Genomic DNA, 19,887 nt, shown 5'->3' with positions numbered 1-19,887 from the left:
GTCTGCAACCAATTTTATCAGTGTGCTACCTATGCTCCAGAAGTTACTTTCAATAACATTACCTTCGGTACACAGTGGAACTTTAGCCTTTGCAGAAGTAAACCAAGTGAATGGCTGTTCCACTGTAAATGGTAACAGGTAGGTTACCGAATTCAGCTTGCTTTGGAGTATTCCATGGACTGAGCACTCTACATGCAAAATCTATATTGTTCCAAGCCACCCAGAGTAGTTATGTACACAACCTTACCTCAGAATGCATTGAATAGAAAGTAATGCATTGAACTCAAAGGAGTGTACAGTTGTATTTAGCTGATAACTACTATGTGCTAAGATGAAGTAAACATTGTTAGTACACTAATCATATGATTTAGAGTTGTCTGCAACCAATTTTATGAGTGTGCTACCTATGCTCCAGAAGTTACTTTCAGTAACATTACCTTCTCTACACAGTGGAACTTTAGCCTTTGTAGAAGTAAACCAAGTCAATGGCTGTCCCACTGTAAATGGTAACAGGTAGCTTACTGAATTCAGCTTGCATTGGAGTATTCCATGGCCGTGAGCACTCTACATGCAATACCTATACAGTTCCAAACCACCCAGAGTAGTTATGTACACAACCTTACCTCAGAATGCATTGAAGAGAAAGTAATGCATTGAACTCAAAGGAGTGTACAGTTGTATTTAGCTCATAACTACTATGTGCTAAGATGATGTAAACATTGTTAGTACACTAATCATATGATTTAGAGTTGTCTGCAACCAATTTTATCAGTGTGCTACCTATGCTCCAGAAGTTACTTTCAATAACATTACCTTCGCTACACAGTGGAACTTTAGACTTTGCAGAAGTAAACCAAGTCAATGGCTGTTCCACTGTAAATGGTAACAGGTAGGTTACTGAAATCAGCATGCATTGGAGTATTCCATGGCAGTGAGCACTCTACATGCAAAATCTATACAGTTCCGAATCACCCAGAGAAGTTATGTACCCAACCTTACCACAGAATGCATTGAATAGAAAGTGATGCTTTCAACTCAATGGAGTGTACAGTTCAATTTTGCTGATAACTACTATGTGCTATCATGATTTAAACATTGTTAGCACACTACCCATATGATTTAGAGTTGTCTGCAACCAATGTTATGAGGGTGTACCTATACTCCAGAAGTTACTTTCAGTAACATTACCTTCTCTACACAGTGGAACTTTAGCCTTTGCAGAAGTAAACCAAGTCAATGGCTGTTCCACTGTAAATGGTAACAGGTAGGTTACTGAATTCAGCTTGCATTGGAGTATTCCATGGCCGTGAGCACTCTACATGCAAAACCTATACAGTTCCAAACCACCCAGAGTAGTTATGTACACAACCTTACCTCAGAATGCATTGAAGAGAAAGTAATGCATTGAACTCAAAGGAGTGTACAGTTGTATTTAGCTCATAACTACTATGTGCTAAGATGATGTAAACATTGTTAGCACACTACCCATATGATTTAGAGTTGTCTGCAACCAATGTTATCAGTGCGCTACCTATGCTCCAGAAGTTACTTTCAGTAACATTACCTTCTCTACACAGTGGAACTTTAGCCTTTGCAGAAGTAAACCAAGTCAATGGCTGTTCCACTGTAAATGGTAACAGGTAGGTTACTGAATTCAGCTTGCATTGGAGTATTCCATGGCAGTGAGCACTCTACATGCAAAATCTATACAGTTCCAAACCACCCAGAGTAGTTATGTACACAACCTTACCACAGAATGCATTGAATAGAATGTAATGCATTCAACTCAATGGAGTGTACAGTTCAATTCTGTTGATAACTACTATGTGCTAACATGATGTAAACATTGTTAGCACACTAACCATACGATTTAGAGTTGTCTGCAACCAATTTTATGAGTGTGCTACCTATGCTCCAGAAGTTACTTTCAGTAACATTACCTTCTCTACACAGTGGAACTTTAGCCTTTGCAGAAGTAAACCAAGTCAATGGCTGTTCCACTGTAAATGGTAACAGGTAGGTTACTGAATTCAGCTTGCATTGGAGTATTCCATGGCAGTGAGCACTCTACATGCAAAATCTATACAGTTCCAAACCACCCAGAGTAGTTATGTACACAACCTTACCACAGAATGCATTGAATAGAATGTAATGCATTCAACTCAATGGAGTGTACAGTTCAATTCTGTTGATAACTACTATGTGCTAACATGATGTAAACATTGTTAGCACACTAACCATATGATTTAGAGTTGTCTGCAACCAATTTTATCAGTGTGCTACCTATGCTCCAGAAGTTACTTTCAATAACATTACCTTCGGTACACAGTGGAACTTTAGCCTTTGCAGAAGTAAACCAAGTGAATGGCTGTTCCACTGTAAATGGTAACAGGTAGGTTACCGAATTCAGCTTGCTTTGGAGTATTCCATGGACTGAGCACTCTACATGCAAAATCTATATTGTTCCAAGCCACCCAGAGTAGTTATGTACACAACCTTACCTCAGAATGCATTGAATAGAAAGTAATGCATTGAACTCAAAGGAGTGTACAGTTGTATTTAGCTGATAACTACTATGTGCTAAGATGAAGTAAACATTGTTAGTACACTAATCATATGATTTAGAGTTGTCTGCAACCAATTTTATGAGTGTGCTACCTATGCTCCAGAAGTTACTTTCAGTAACATTACCTTCTCTACACAGTGGAACTTTAGCCTTTGTAGAAGTAAACCAAGTCAATGGCTGTCCCACTGTAAATGGTAACAGGTAGCTTACTGAATTCAGCTTGCATTGGAGTATTCCATGGCCGTGAGCACTCTACATGCAATACCTATACAGTTCCAAACCACCCAGAGTAGTTATGTACACAACCTTACCTCAGAATGCATTGAAGAGAAAGTAATGCATTGAACTCAAAGGAGTGTACAGTTGTATTTAGCTCATAACTACTATGTGCTAAGATGATGTAAACATTGTTAGTACACTAATCATATGATTTAGAGTTGTCTGCAACCAATTTTATCAGTGTGCTACCTATGCTCCAGAAGTTACTTTCAATAACATTACCTTCGCTACACAGTGGAACTTTAGACTTTGCAGAAGTAAACCAAGTCAATGGCTGTTCCACTGTAAATGGTAACAGGTAGGTTACTGAAATCAGCATGCATTGGAGTATTCCATGGCACTGACCACTCTACGTGCAATATCTATACAGTTCCAAATCACCCTGAGTAGTCATGTACACAAAGTTACCACAGAATGCATTGAATTGAAAGTGATTCTTTCAACTCAATGGATTGTACAGATCAATTCTGGTGATACCTACTATGTGCTAACATGATGTAAACATTGTTAGTACAGTAACCATATGATTTAGAGTTGTCTGCAACCAATTTTATCAGTGCGCTACCTATGCTCCAGAAGTTACTTTCAGTAACATTACCTTCTCTACACAGTGGAACTTTAGCCTTGGCAGAAGTTAACCAAGTCAATGGCTGTTCCACTGTAAATTGTAACAGGTAGGTTACTGAATTCAGCTTGCATTGGTGTATTCCATGGTACTGAGCACTCTACATGCAATATCTATACAGTTCCAAATCACCCTGAGTAGTTATGTACACAAACTTACCACAGACTGCATTCAATAGAAAGTAATGCATTCAACTCAATGGAGTGTACAGTTCAATGTTGCTGATAACTACTATGTGCTAACATGATGTAAACATTGTTAGCACACTAAACATATGCTTTAGAGTTGTCTGCAACCAATTTTATGAGTGTGCTACCTATGCTCCAGAAGTTACTTTCAGTAACATTACCTTCTCTACACAGTGGAACTTTAGCCTTTGCAGAAGTAAACCAAGTGAATGGCTGTTCCACTGTAAATGGTAACAGGTAGGTTACTGAATTCAGCTTGCATTGGAGTATTCCATGGCAGTGAGCACTCTACATGCAAAATCTATACAGTTCCAAACCACCCAGAGTAGTTATGTACACAACCTTACCACAGAATGCATTGAATAGAATGTAATGCATTCAACTCAATGGAGTGTACAGTTCAATTCTGTTGATAACTACTATGTGCTAACATGATGTAAACATTGTTAGCACACTAACCATATGATTTAGAGTTGTCTGCAACCAATTTTATCAGTGTGCTACCTATGCTCCAGAAGTTACTTTCAATAACATTACCTTCGGTACACAGTGGAACTTTAGCCTTTGCAGAAGTAAACCAAGTGAATGGCTGTTCCACTGTAAATGGTAACAGGTAGGTTACCGAATTCAGCTTGCTTTGGAGTATTCCATGGACTGAGCACTCTACATGCAAAATCTATATTGTTCCAAGCCACCCAGAGTAGTTATGTACACAACCTTACCTCAGAATGCATTGAATAGAAAGTAATGCATTGAACTCAAAGGAGTGTACAGTTGTATTTAGCTGATAACTACTATGTGCTAAGATGAAGTAAACATTGTTAGTACACTAATCATATGATTTAGAGTTGTCTGCAACCAATTTTATCAGTGTGCTACCTATGCTCCAGAAGTTACTTTCAGTAACATTACCTTCGCTACACAGTGGAACTTTAGCCTTCGCAGAAGTAAACCAAGTCAATGGCTGTTCCACTGTAAATGGTAACAGGTAGCTTACTGAATTCAGCTTGCATTGGAGTATTCCATGGCAGTGAGCAGTCTACATGCAAAATCTATACAGTTCCAAACCGCCCAGAGTAGTTATGTACACAACCTTACCACAGAATGCATTGAATAGAAAGTAATGCATTCAACTCAATGGAGTGTACAGTTCAATTCTGCTGATAACTACTATGTGCTAACATGATGTAAACATTGTTAGCACACTAACCATACGATTTAGAGTTGTCTGCAACCAATTTTATGAGTGTGCTACCTATGCTCCAGAAGTTACTTTCAGTAACATTACCTTCTCTACACAGTGGAACTTTAGCCTTTGTAGAAGTAAACCAAGTCAATGGCTGTCCCACTGTAAATGGTAACAGGTAGCTTACTGAATTCAGCTTGCATTGGAGTATTCCATGGCCGTGAGCACTCTACATGCAATACCTATACAGTTCCAAACCACCCAGAGTAGTTATGTACACAACCTTACCTCAGAATGCATTGAAGAGAAAGTAATGCATTGAACTCAAAGGAGTGTACAGTTGTATTTAGCTCATAACTACTATGTGCTAAGATGATGTAAACATTGTTAGTACACTAATCATATGATTTAGAGTTGTCTGCAACCAATTTTATCAGTGTGCTACCTATGCTCCAGAAGTTACTTTCAATAACATTACCTTCGCTACACAGTGGAACTTTAGACTTTGCAGAAGTAAACCAAGTCAATGGCTGTTCCACTGTAAATGGTAACAGGTAGGTTACTGAAATCAGCATGCATTGGAGTAATCCATGGCACTGACCACTCTACGTGCAATATCTATACAGTTCCAAATCACCCTGAGTAGTCATGTACACAAAGTTACCACAGAATGCATTGAATTGAAAGTGATGCTTTCAACTCAATGGATTGTACAGATCAATTCTGGTGATACCTACTATGTGCTAACATGATGTAAACATTGTTAGTACAGTAACCATATGATTTAGAGTTGTCTGCAACCAATTTTATCAGTGCGCTACCTATGCTCCAGAAGTTACTTTCAGTAACATTACCTTCTCTACACAGTGGAACTTTAGCCTTGGCAGAAGTTAACCAAGTCAATGGCTGTTCCACTGTAAATTGTAACAGGTAGGTTACTGAATTCAGCTTGCATTGGTGTATTCCATGGTACTGAGCACTCTACATGCAATATCTATACAGTTCCAAATCACCCTGAGTAGTTATGTACACAAACTTACCACAGACTGCATTCAATAGAAAGTAATGCATTCAACTCAATGGAGTGTACAGTTCAATGTTGCTGATAACTACTATGTGCTAACATGATGTAAACATTGTTAGCACACTAAACATATGCTTTAGAGTTGTCTGCAACCAATTTTATGAGTGTGCTACCTATGCTCCAGAAGTTACTTTCAGTAACATTACCTTCTCTACACAGTGGAACTTTAGCCTTTGCAGAAGTAAACCAAGTCAATGGCTGTTCCACTGTAAATGGTAACAGGTAGGTTACCGAATTCAGCTTGCTTTGGAGTATTCCATGGACTGAGCACTCTACATGCAAAATCTATATTGTTCCAAGCCACCCAGAGTAGTTATGTACACAACCTTACCTCAGAATGCATTGAATAGAAAGTAATGCATTGAACTCAAAGGAGTGTACAGTTGTATTTAGCTGATAACTACTATGTGCTAAGATGATGTAAACATTGTTAGTACACTAATCATATGATTTAGAGTTGTCTGCAACCAATTTTATCAGTGTGCTACCTATGCTCCAGAAGTTACTTCCAGTAACATTACCTTCGCTACACAGTGGAACTTTAGCCTTTGCAGAATTAAACCAAGTCAATGGCTGTCCCACTGTAAATTGTAACAGGTAGGTTACTGAATTCAGCTTGCATTGGAGTATTCCATGGTACTGAGCACTCTACATGCAATATCTATACAGTTCCAAATTACCCTGAGTAGTTATGTACACAAACTTACCACAGACTGCATTCAATAGAAAGTAATGCATTCAACTCAATGGAGTGTACAGTTCAATGTTGCTGATAACTACTATGTGCTAACATGATGTAAACATTGTTAGCACACTAACTATATGCTTTAGAGTTGTCTGCAACCAATTTTATTAGTGTGCTACCTATGCTCCAGAAGTTACTTTCAGTAACATTACCTTCTCTAGACAGTGGAACCTTAGACTTTGCAGAAGTAAACCAAGTCAATGGCTGTTCCACTGTAAATGGTAACAGGTAGGTTACTGAATTCAGCTTGCATTGGAGTATTCCAAGGCACGGAGCACTCTACATGCAATATCTATACAGTTCCGAATCACCCAGAGTAGTTATGTACCCAACCTTACCACAGAATGCATTGAATAGAAAGTGATGCTTTCAACTCAATGGAGTGTACAGTTCAATTTTGCTGATAACTACTATGTGCTATCATGATTTAAACTTTGTTAGCACACTAACCATACGATTTAGAGTTGTCTGCAACCAATTTTATGAGTGTGCTACCTATGCTCCAGAAGTTACTTTCAGTAACATTACCTTCTCTACACAGTGGAACTTTAGCCTTTGCAGAAGTAAACCAAGTCAATGGCTGTTCCACTGTAAATGGTAACAGGTAGGTTACTGAATTCAGCTTGCATTGGAGTATTCCATGGACTGAGCACTCTACATGCAAAATCTATATTGTTGCAAACCACCCAGAGTAGTTATGTACACAACCTTACCTCAGAATGCATTGAATAGAAAGTAATGCATTCAACTCAATGGAGTGTACAGTTCTATTTAGCTGATAACTACTATGTGCTAACCTGATGTAAACAATGTTAGCACACTAACCATACGATTTAGAGTTGTCTGCAACCAATTTTATGAGTGTGCTACCTATGCTCCAGAAGTTACTTTCAGTAACATTACCTTCTCTAGACAGTGGAACTTTAGACTTTGCAGAAGTAAACCAAGTCAATGGCTGTTCCACTGTAAATGGTAACAGGTAGGTTACTGAATTCAGCTTGCATTGGAGTATTCCATGGACTGAGCACTCTACATGCAAAATCTATATTGTTGCAAACCACCCAGAGTAGTTATGTACACAACCTTACCTCAGAATGCATTGAATAGAAAGTAATGCATTCAACTCAATGGAGTGTACAGTTCTATTTAGCTGATAACTACTATGTGCTAACCTGATGTAAACAATGTTAGCACTCTAACCATATGATTTAGAGTTGTCTGCAACCAATTTTATGAGTGTGCTACCTATGCTCCAGAATTTAGTTTCAGTAACATTACCTTCTCTACACAGTGGAACTTTAGCCTTTGCAGAAGTAAACCAAGTCAATGGCTGTTCCACTGTAAATGGTAACAGGTAGCTTACTGAATTCAGCTTGCATTGGAGTATTCCATGGCACTGAGCACTCTACATGCAATATCTATACAGTTCCGAATCACCCAGAGTAGTTATGTACCCAACCTTACCACAGAATGCATTGAATAGAAAGTGATGCTTTCAACTCAATGGAGTGTACAGTTCAATTTTGCTGATAACTACTATGTGCTATCATGATTTAAACATTGTTAGCACACTACCCATATGATTTAGAGTTGTCTGCAACCAATGTTATGAGTGTGCTACCTATACTCCAGAAGTTACTTTCAGTAACATTACCTTCTCTACACAGTGGAACTTTAGCCTTTGCAGAAGTAAACCAAGTCAATGGCTGTTCCACTGTAAATGGTAACAGGTAGGTTACTGAATTCAGCTTGCATTGGAGTATTCCATGGCAGTGAGCACTCTACATGCAAAATCTATACAGTTCCAAACCACCCAGAGTAGTTATGTACACAACCTTACCACAGAATGCATTGAATAGAATGTAATGTATTCAACTCAATGGAGTGTACAGTTCAATTCTGTTGATAACTACTATGTGCTAACATGATGTAAACATTGTTAGCACACTAACCATACGATTTAGAGTTGTCTGCAACCAATTTTATGAGTGTGCTACCTATGCTCCAGAAGTTACTTTCAGTAACATTACCTTCTCTACACAGTGGAACTTTAGCCTTTGCAGAAGTAAACCAAGTCAATGGCTGTCCCACTGTAAATGGTAACAGGTAGCTTACTGAATTCAGCTTGCATTGGAGTATTCCATGGCCGTGAGCACTCTACATGCAATACCTATACAGTTCCAAACCACCCAGAGTAGTTATGTACACAACCTTACCTCAGAATACATTGAAGAGAAAGTAATGCATTGTACTCAAAGGAGTGTACAGTTGTATTTAGCTCATAACTACTATGTGCTAAGATGATGTAAACATTGTCAGTACACTAATCATATGATTTAGAGTTGTCTGCAACCAATTTTATCAGTGTGCTACCTATGCTCCAGAAGTTACTTTCAATAACATTACCTTCGCTACACAGTGGAACTTTAGACTTTGCAGAAGTAAACCAAGTCAATGGCTGTTCCACCGTAAATGGTAACAGGTAGGTTACTGAAATCAGCATGCATTGGAGTATTCCATGGCAGTGAGCACTCTACATGCAAAATCTATACAGTTCCGAATCACCCAGAGAAGTTATGTACACAAACTTACCACAGACTGCATTCAATAGAAAGTAATGCATTCAACTCAATGGAGTGTACAGTTCAATGTTGCTGATAACTACTATGTGCTAACATGATGTAAACATTGTTAGCACACTAAATATATGCTTTAGAGTTGTCTGCAACCAATTTTATTAGTGTGCTACCTATGCTCCAGAAGTTACTTTCAGTAACATTACCTTCTCTAGACAGTGGAACCTTAGACTTTGCAGAAGTAAACCAAGTCAATGGCTGTTCCACTGTAAATGGTAACAGGTAGGTTACTGAATTCAGCTTGCATTGGAGTATTCCAAGGCACTGAGCACTCTACATGCAATATCTATACAGTTCCGAATCACCCAGAGTAGTTATGTACCCAACCTTACCACAGAATGCATTGAATAGAAAGTGATGCTTTCAACTCAATGGAGTGTACAGTTCAATTTTGCTGATAACTACTATGTGCTATCATGATTTAAACTTTGTTAGCACACTACCCATATGATTTAGAGTTGTCTGCAACCAATGTTATGAGTGTGCTACCTATACTCCAGAAGTTACTTTCAGTAACATTACCTTCTCTACACAGTGGAACTTTAGCCTTTGCAGAAGTAAACCAAGTCAATGGCTGTTCCACTGTAAATGGTAACAGGTAGGTTACTGAATTCAGCTTGCATTGGAGTATTCCATGGCAGTGAGCACTCTACATGCAAAATCTATACAGTTCCAAACCACCCAGAGTAGTTATGTACACAACCTTACCTCAGAATGCATTGAATAGAAAGTAATGCATTCAACTCAATGGAGTGTACAGTTCAATTCTGTTGATAACTACTATGTGCTAACATGATGTAAACATTGTTAGCACACTAACCATACGATTTAGAGTTGTCTGCAACCAATTTTATGAGTGTGCTACCTATGCTCCAGAAGTTACTTTCAGTAACATTACCTTCTCTAGACAGTGGAACTTTAGACTTTGCAGAAGTAAACCAAGTCAATGGCTGTTCCACTGTAAATGGTAACAGGTAGGTTACTGAATTCAGCTTGCATTGGAGTATTCCATGGACTGAGCACTCTACATGCAAAATCTATATTGTTGCAAACCACCCAGAGTAGTTATGTACACAACCTTACCTCAGAATGCATTGAATAGAAAGTAATGCATTCAACTCAATGGAGTGTACAGTTCTATTTAGCTGATAACTACTATGTGCTAACCTGATGTAAACAATGTTAGCACACTAACCATATGATTTAGAGTTGTCTGCAACCAATTTTATGAGTGTGCTACCTATGCTCCAGAATTTAGTTTCAGTAACATTACCTTCTCTACACAGTGGAACTTTAGCCTTTGCAGAAGTAAACCAAGTCAATGGCTGTTCCACTGTAAATGGTAACAGGTAGCTTACTGAATTCAGCTTGCATTGGAGTATTCCATGGCACTGAGCACTCTACATGCAATATCTATACAGTTCCGAATCACCCAGAGTAGTTATGTACCCAACCTTACCACAGAATGCATTGAATAGAAAGTGATGCTTTCAACTCAATGGAGTGTACAGTTCAATTTTGCTGATAACTACTATGTGCTATCATGATTTAAACATTGTTAGCACACTACCCATATGATTTAGAGTTGTCTGCAACCAATGTTATGAGTGTGCTACCTATACTCCAGAAGTTACTTTCAGTAACATTACCTTCTCTACACAGTGGAACTTTAGCCTTTGCAGAAGTAAACCAAGTCAATGGCTGTTCCACTGTAAATGGTAACAGGTAGGTTACTGAATTCAGCTTGCATTGGAGTATTCCATGGCAGTGAGCACTCTACATGCAAAATCTATACAGTTCCAAACCACCCAGAGTAGTTATGTACACAACCTTACCACAGAATGCATTGAATAGAATGTAATGCATTCAACTCAATGGAGTGTACAGTTCAATTCTGTTGATAACTACTATGTGCTAACATGATGTAAACATTGTTAGCACACTAACCATACGATTTAGAGTTGTCTGCAACCAATTTTATGAGTGTGCTACCTATGCTCCAGAAGTTACTTTCAGTAACATTACCTTCTCTACACAGTGGAACTTTAGCCTTTGCAGAAGTAAACCAAGTCAATGGCTGTCCCACTGTAAATGGTAACAGGTAGCTTACTGAATTCAGCTTGCATTGGAGTATTCCATGGCCGTGAGCACTCTACATGCAATACCTATACAGTTCCAAACCACCCAGAGTAGTTATGTACACAACCTTACCTCAGAATACATTGAAGAGAAAGTAATGCATTGAACTCAAAGGAGTGTACAGTTGTATTTAGCTCATAACTACTATGTGCTAAGATGATGTAAACATTGTCAGTACACTAATCATATGATTTAGAGTTGTCTGCAACCAATTTTATCAGTGTGCTACCTATGCTCCAGAAGTTACTTTCAATAACATTACCTTCGCTACACAGTGGAACTTTAGACTTTGCAGAAGTAAACCAAGTCAATGGCTGTTCCACTGTAAATGGTAACAGGTAGGTTACTGAAATCAGCATGCATTGGAGTATTCCATGGCAGTGAGCACTCTACATGCAAAATCTATACAGTTCCGAATCACCCAGAGAAGTTATGTACCCAACCTTACCACAGAATGCATTGAATAGAAAGTGATGCTTTCAACTCAATGGAGTGTACAGTTCAATTTTGCTGATAACTACTATGTGCTATCATGATTTAAACATTGTTAGCACACTACCCATATGATTTAGAGTTGTCTGCAACCAATGTTATGAGTGTGTACCTATACTCCAGAAGTTACTTTCAGTAACATTACCTTCTCTACACAGTGGAACTTCAGCCTTTGCAGAAGTAAACCAAGTCAATGGCTGTTCCACTGTAAATGGTAACAGGTAGGTTACTGAATTCAGCTTGCATTGGAGTATTCCATGGCCGTGAGCACTCTACATGCAATACCTATACAGTTCCAAACCACCCAGAGTAGTTATGTACACAACCTTACCTCAGAATGCATTGAAGAGAAAGTAATGCATTGAACTCAAAGGAGTGTACAGTTGTATTTAGCTCATAACTACTATGTGCTAAGATGATGTAAACATTGTTAGCACACTACCCATATGATTTAGAGTTGTCTGCAACCAATGTTATGAGTGTGCTACCTATACTCCAGAAGTTACTTTCAGTAACATTACCTTCTCTACACAGTGGAACTTTAGACTTTGCAGAAGTAAACCAAGTCAATGGCTGTTCCACTGTAAATGGTAACAGGTAGGTTACTGAATTCAGCTTGCATTGGAGTATTCCATGGCAGTGAGCACTCTACATGCAAAATCTATACAGTTCCAAACCACCCAGAGTAGTTATGTACACAACCTTACCACAGAATGCATTGAATAGAATGTAATGCATTCAACTCAATGGAGTGTACAGTTCAATTCTGTTGATAACTACTATGTGCTAACATGATGTAAACATTGTTAGCACACTAACCATACGATTTAGAGTTGTCTGCAACCAATTTTATGAGTGTGCTACCTATGCTCCAGAAGTTACTTTCAGTAACATTACCTTCTCTACACAGTGGAACTTTAGCCTTCGCAGAAGTAAACCAAGTCAATGGCTGTTCCACTGTAAATGGTAACAGGTAGGTTACTGAATTCAGCTTGCATTGGAGTATTCCATGGCAGTGAGCACTCTACATGCAAAATCTATACAGTTCCAAACCACCCAGAGTAGTTATGTACACAACCTTACAACAGAATGCATTGAATAGAATGTAATGCATTCAACTCAATGGAGTGTACAGTTCAATTCTGTTGATAACTACTATGTGCTAACATGATGTAAACATTGTTAGCACACTAACCATACGATTTAGAGTTGTCTGCAACCAATTTTATGAGTGTGCTACCTATGCTCCAGAAGTTACTTTCAGTAACATTACCTTCTCTAGACAGTGGAACTTTAGCCTTTGCAGAAGTAAACCAAGTCAATGGCTGTCCCACTGTAAATGGTAACAGGTAGCTTACTGAATTCAGCTTGCATTGGAGTATTCCATGGCCGTGAGCACTCTACATGCAATACCTATACAGTTCCAAACCACCCAGAGTAGTTATGTACACAACCTTACCACAGAATGCATTGAATAGAATGTAATGCATTCAACTCAATGGAGTGTACAGTTCTATTTAGTTGATAACTTCTATGTGCTAACATGATGTAAACAATGTTAGCACACTAACCATATGATTTAGAGTTGTCTGCAACCAATTTTATGAGTGTGCTACCTATGCTCCAGAATTTAGTTTCAGTAACATTACCTTCTCTACACAGTGGAACTTTAGCCTTTGCAGAAGTAAACCAAGTCAATGGCTGTTCCACTGTAAATGGTAACAGGTAGGTTACTGAATTCAGCTTGCATTGGAGTATTCCATGGACTGAGCACTCTAGATGCAAAATCTATATTGTTGCAAACCACCCAGAGTAGTTATGTACACAACCTTACCTCAGAATGCATTGAATAGAAAGTAATGCATTCAACTCAATGGAGTGTACAGTTCAATTTTGCTGATAACTACTATGTGCTATCATGATTTAAACTTTGTTAGCACACTACCCATATGATTTAGAGTTGTCTGCAACCAATGTTATGAGTGTGCTACCTATACTCCAGAAGTTACTTTCAGTAACATTACCTTCTCTACACAGTGGAACTTTAGCCTTTGCAGAAGTAAACCAAGTCAATGGCTGTTCCACTGTAAATGGTAACAGGTAGGTTACTGAATTCAGCTTGCATTGGAGTATTCCATGGCAGTGAGCACTCTACATGCAAAATCTATACAGTTCCAAACCACCCAGAGTAGTTATGTACACAACCTTACCACAGAATGCATTGAATAGAATGTAATGCATTCAACTCAATGGAGTGTACAGTTCAATTCTGTTGATAACTACTATGTGCTAACATGATGTAAACATTGTTAGCACACTAACCATACGATTTAGAGTTGTCTGCAACCAATTTTATGAGTGTGCTACCTATGCTCCAGAAGTTACTTTCAGTAACATTACCTTCTCTACACAGTGGAACTTTAGCCTTTGCAGAAGTAAACCAAGTCAATGGCTGTTCCACTGTAAATGGTAACAGGTAGGTTACTGAATTCAGCTTGCATTGGAGTATTCCATGGACTGAGCACTCTACATGCAAAATCTATATTGTTGCAAACCACCCAGAGTAGTTATGTACACAACCTTACCTCAGAATTCATTGAATAGAAAGTAATGCATTCAACTCAATGGAGTGTACAGTTCTATTTAGCTGATAACTACTATGTGCTAACCTGATGTAAACAATGTTAGCACACTAACCATATGATTTAGAGTTGTCTGCAACCAATTTTATGAGTGTGCTACCTATGCTCCAGAATTTAGTTTCAGTAACATTACCTTCTCTACACAGTGGAACTTTAGCCTTTGCAGAAGTAAACCAAGTCAATGGCTGTTCCACTGTAAATGGTAACAGGTAGCTTACTGAATTCAGCTTGCATTGGAGTATTCCATGGCACTGAGCACTCTACATGCAATATCTATACAGTTCCGAATCACCCAGAGTAGTTATGTACCCAACCTTACCACAGAATGCATTGAATAGAAAGTTATGCTTTCAACTCAATGGAGTGTACAGTTCAATTTTGCTGATAACTACTATGTGCTATCATGATTTAAACATTGTTAGCACACTACCCATATGATTTAGAGTTGTCTGCAACCAATGTTATGAGTGTGCTACCTATGCTCCAGAAGTTACTTTCAGTAACATTACCTTCTCTAGACAGTGGAACTTTAGACTTTGCAGAAGTAAACCAAGTCAATGGCTGTTCCACTGTAAATGGTAACAGGTAGGTTACAGAATTCAGCTTGCATTGGAGTATTCCATGGACTGAGCACTCTACATGCAAAATCTATATTGTTGCAAACCACCCAGAGTAGTTATGTACACAACCTTACCTCAGAATGCATTGAATAGAAAGTAATGCATTCAACTCAATGGAGTGTACAGTTCTATTTAGCTGATAACTACTATGTGCTAACCTGATGTAAACAATGTTAGCACACTAACCATATGATTTAGAGTTGTCTGCAACCAATTTTATGAGTGTGCTACCTATGCTCCAGAAGTTACTTTCAGTAACATTACCTTCTCTACACAGTGGAACTTTAGCCTTTGCAGAAGTAAACCAAGTCAATGGCTGTCCCACTGTAAATGGTAACAGGTAGCTTACTGAATTCAGCTTGCATTGGAGTATTCCATGGCCGTGAGCACTCTACATGCAATACCTATACAGTTCCAAACCACCCAGAGTAGTTATGTACACAACCTTACCTCAGAATACATTGAAGAGAAAGTAATGCTTTGAACTCAAAGGAGTGTACAGTTGTATTTAGCTCATAACTACTATGTGCTAAGATGATGTAAACATTGTCAGTACACTAATCATATGATTTAGAGTTGTCTGCAACCAATTTTATCAGTGTGCTACCTATGCTCCAGAAGTTACTTTCAATAACATTACCTTCGCTACACAGTGGAACTTTAGACTTTGCAGAAGTAAACCAAGTCAATGGCTGTTCCACTGTAAATGGTAACAGGTCGGTTACTGAAATCAGCATGCATTGGAGTATTCCATGGCAGTGAGCACTCTACATGCAAAATCTATACAGTTCCGAATCACCCAGAGAAGTTATGTACCCAACCTTACCACAGAATGCATTGAATAGAAAGTGATGCTTTCAACTCAATGGAGTGTACAGTTCAATTTTGCTGATAACTACTATGTGCTATCATGATTTAAACATTGTTAGCACACTACCCATATGATTTAGAGTTGTCTGCAACCAATGTTATCAGTGTGCTACCGATACTCCAGAAGTTACTTTCAGTAACATTACATTCTCTACACAGTGGAACTTTAGCCTTTGCAGAAGTAAACCAAGTCAATGGCTGTTCCACTGTAAATGGTAACAGGTAGGTTACTGAATTCAGCTTGCATTGTAGTATTCCATGGCACTGAGCACTCTACATGCAATATCTATGCAGTTCCAAATCACCCAGAGTAGTTATGTACCCAAACTTACCACAGAATGCATTGAATAGAAAGTAATGCAATCAACTCAATGGAGTGTACAGTTCAATTCTGGTGATAGCTACTATGTGCTAACATGATTTATAGCATTGTTTGTACACTAACCATATGATTTAGAGTTGTCTGCAACCAATTTTATCAGTGCGCTACCTATGCTCCAGAAGTTACTTTCAGTAACATTACCTTCTCTACACAGTGGAACTTTAGCCTTTGCAGAAGTAAACCAAGTCAATGGCTGTTCCACTGTAAATTGTAACAGGTAGGTTACTGAATTCAGCTTGCATTGGAGTATTCCATGGTACTGAGCACTCTACATGCAATATCTATACAGTTCCAAATCACCCTGAGTAGTTATGTACACAAACTTACCACAGACTGCATTCAATAGAAAGTAATGCATTCAACTCAATGGAGTGTACAGTTCAATGTTGCTGATAACTACTATGTGCTAACATGATGTAAACAATGTTAGCACACTAAATATATGCTTTAGAGTTGTCTGCAACCAATTTTATTAGTGTGCTACCTATGCTCCAGAAGTTACTTTCAGTAACATTACCTTCTCTAGACAGTGGAACTTTAGACTTTGCAGAAGTAAACCAAGTCAATGGCTGTTCCACTGTAAATGGTAACAGGTAGGTTACTGAATTCAGCTTGCATTGGAGTATTCCAAGGCACTGAGCACTCTACATGCAATATCTATACAGTTCCGAATCACCCAGAGTAGTTATGTACCCAACCTTACCACAGAATGGATTGAATAGAAAGTGATGCTTTCAACTCAATGGAGTGTACAGTTCAATTTTGCTGATAACTACTATGTGCTATCATGATTTAAACATTGTTAGCACACTACCCATATGATTTAGAGTTGTCTGCAACCAATGTTATGAGTGTGCTAGCTATACTCCAGAAGTTACTTTCAGTAACATTACCTTCTCTACACAGTGGAACTTTAGCCTTTGCAGAAGTAAACCAAGTCAATGGCTGTTCCACTGTAAATGGTAACAGGTAGGTTACTGAATTCAGCTTGCATTGGAGTATTCCATGGCAGTGAGCACTCTTCATGCAAAATCTATACAGTTCCAAACCACCCAGAGTAGTTATGTACACAACCTTACCACAGAATGCATTGAATAGAATGTAATGCATTCAACTCAATGGAGTGTACAGTTCAATTCTGTTGATAACTACTATGTGCTAACATGATGTAAACATTGTTAGCACACTAACCATACGATTTAGAGTTGTCTGCAACCAATTTTATGAGTGTGCTACCTATGCTCCAGAAGTTACTTTCAGTAACATTACCTTCTCTAGACAGTGGAACTTTAGCCTTTGCAGAAGTAAACCAAGTCAATGGCTGTCCCACTGTAAATGGTAACAGGTAGCTTACTGAATTCAGCTTGCATTGGAGTATTCCATGGCCGTGAGCACTCTACATGCAATACCTATACAGTTCCAAACCACCCAGAGTAGTTATGTACACAACCTTACCTCAGAATACATTGAAGAGAAAGTAATGCTTTGAACTCAAAGGAGTGTACAGTTGTATTTAGCTCATAACTACTATGTGCTAAGATGATGTAAACATTGTCAGTACACTAATCATATGATTTAGAGTTGTCTGCAACCAATTTTATCAGTGTGCTACCTATGCTCCAGAAGTTACTTTCAATAACATTACCTTCGCTACACAGTGGAACTTTAGACTTTGCAGAAGTAAACCAAGTCAATGGCTGTTCCACTGTAAATGGTAACAGGTAGGTTACTGAAATCAGCATGCATTGGAGTATTCCATGGCAGTGAGCACTCTACATGCAAAATCTATACAGTTCCGAATCACCCAGAGAAGTTATGTACCCAACCTTACCACAGAATGCATTGAATAGAAAGTGATGCTTTCAACTCAATGGAGTGTACAGTTCAATTTTGCTGATAACTACTATGTGCTATCATGATTTAAACATTGTTAGCACACTACCCATATGATTTAGAGTTGTCTGCAACCAATGTTATGAGGGTGTACCTATACTCCAGAAGTTACTTTCAGTAACATTACCTTCTCTACACAGTGGAACTTTAGCCTTTGCAGAAGTAAACCAAGTCAATGGCTGTTCCACTGTAAATGGTAACAGGTAGGTTACTGAATTCAGCTTGCATTGGAGTATTCCATGGCCGTGAGCACTCTACATGCAAAACCTATACAGTTCCAAACCACCCAGAGTAGTTATGTACACAACCTTACCTCAGAATGCATTGAAGAGAAAGTAATGCATTGAACTCAAAGGAGTGTACAGTTGTATTTAGCTCATAACTACTATGTGCTAAGATGATGTAAACATTGTTAGCACACTACCCATATGATTTAGAGTTGTCTGCAACCAATGTTATGAGTGTGCTACCTATACTCCAGAAGTTACTTTCAGTAACATTACCTTCTCTACACAGTGGAACTTTAGCCTTTGCAGAAGTAAACCAAGTCAATGGCTGTTCCACTGTAAATGGTAACAGGTAGTTTACTGAATTCAGCTTGCATTGGAGTATTCCATGGCAGTGAGCACTCTACATGCAAAATCTATACAGTTCCAAACCACCCAGAGTAGTTATGTACACAACCTTACCACAGAATGCATTGAATAGAATGTAATGCATTCAACTCAATGGAGTGTACAGTTCAATTCTGTTGATAACTACTATGTGCTAACATGATGTAAACATTGTTAGCACACTAACCATACGATTTAGAGTTGTCTGCAACCAATTTTATGAGTGTGCTACCTATGCTCCAGAAGTTACTTTCAGTAACATTACCTTCTCTACACAGTGGAACTTTAGCCTTTGCAGAAGTAAACCAAGTCAATGGCTGTTCCACTGTAAATGGTAACAGGTAGGTTACTGAATTCAGCTTGCATTGGAGTATTCCATGGCAGTGAGCACTCTACATGCAAAATCTATACAGTTCCAAACCACCCAGAGTAGTTATGTACACAACCTTACCACAGAATGCATTGAATAGAATGTAATGCATTCAACTCAATGGAGTGTACAGTTCAATTCTGTTGATAACTACTATGTGCTAACATGATGTAAACATTGTTAGCACACTAACCATATGATTTAGAGTTGTCTGCAACCAATTTTATCAGTGTGCTACCTATGCTCCAGAAGTTACTTTCAATAACATTACCTTCGGTACACAGTGGAACTTTAGCCTTTGCAGAAGTAAACCAAGTGAATGGCTGTTCCACTGTAAATGGTAACAGGTAGGTTACCGAATTCAGCTTGCTTTGGAGTATTCCATGGACTGAGCACTCTACATGCAAAATCTATATTGTTCCAAGCCACCCAGAGTAGTTATGTACACAACCTTACCTCAGAATGCATTGAATAGAAAGTAATGCATTGAACTCAAAGGAGTGTACAGTTGTATTTAGCTGATAACTACTATGTGCTAAGATGATGTAAACATTGT

The sequence above is a fragment of the Hypanus sabinus genome, chromosome 8, assembly GCF_030144855.1.
Source record: "Hypanus sabinus isolate sHypSab1 chromosome 8, sHypSab1.hap1, whole genome shotgun sequence".
Taxonomy (NCBI): domain Eukaryota; kingdom Metazoa; phylum Chordata; class Chondrichthyes; order Myliobatiformes; family Dasyatidae; genus Hypanus; species Hypanus sabinus.
Note: the sequence above shows the minus strand (reverse complement) of the source record.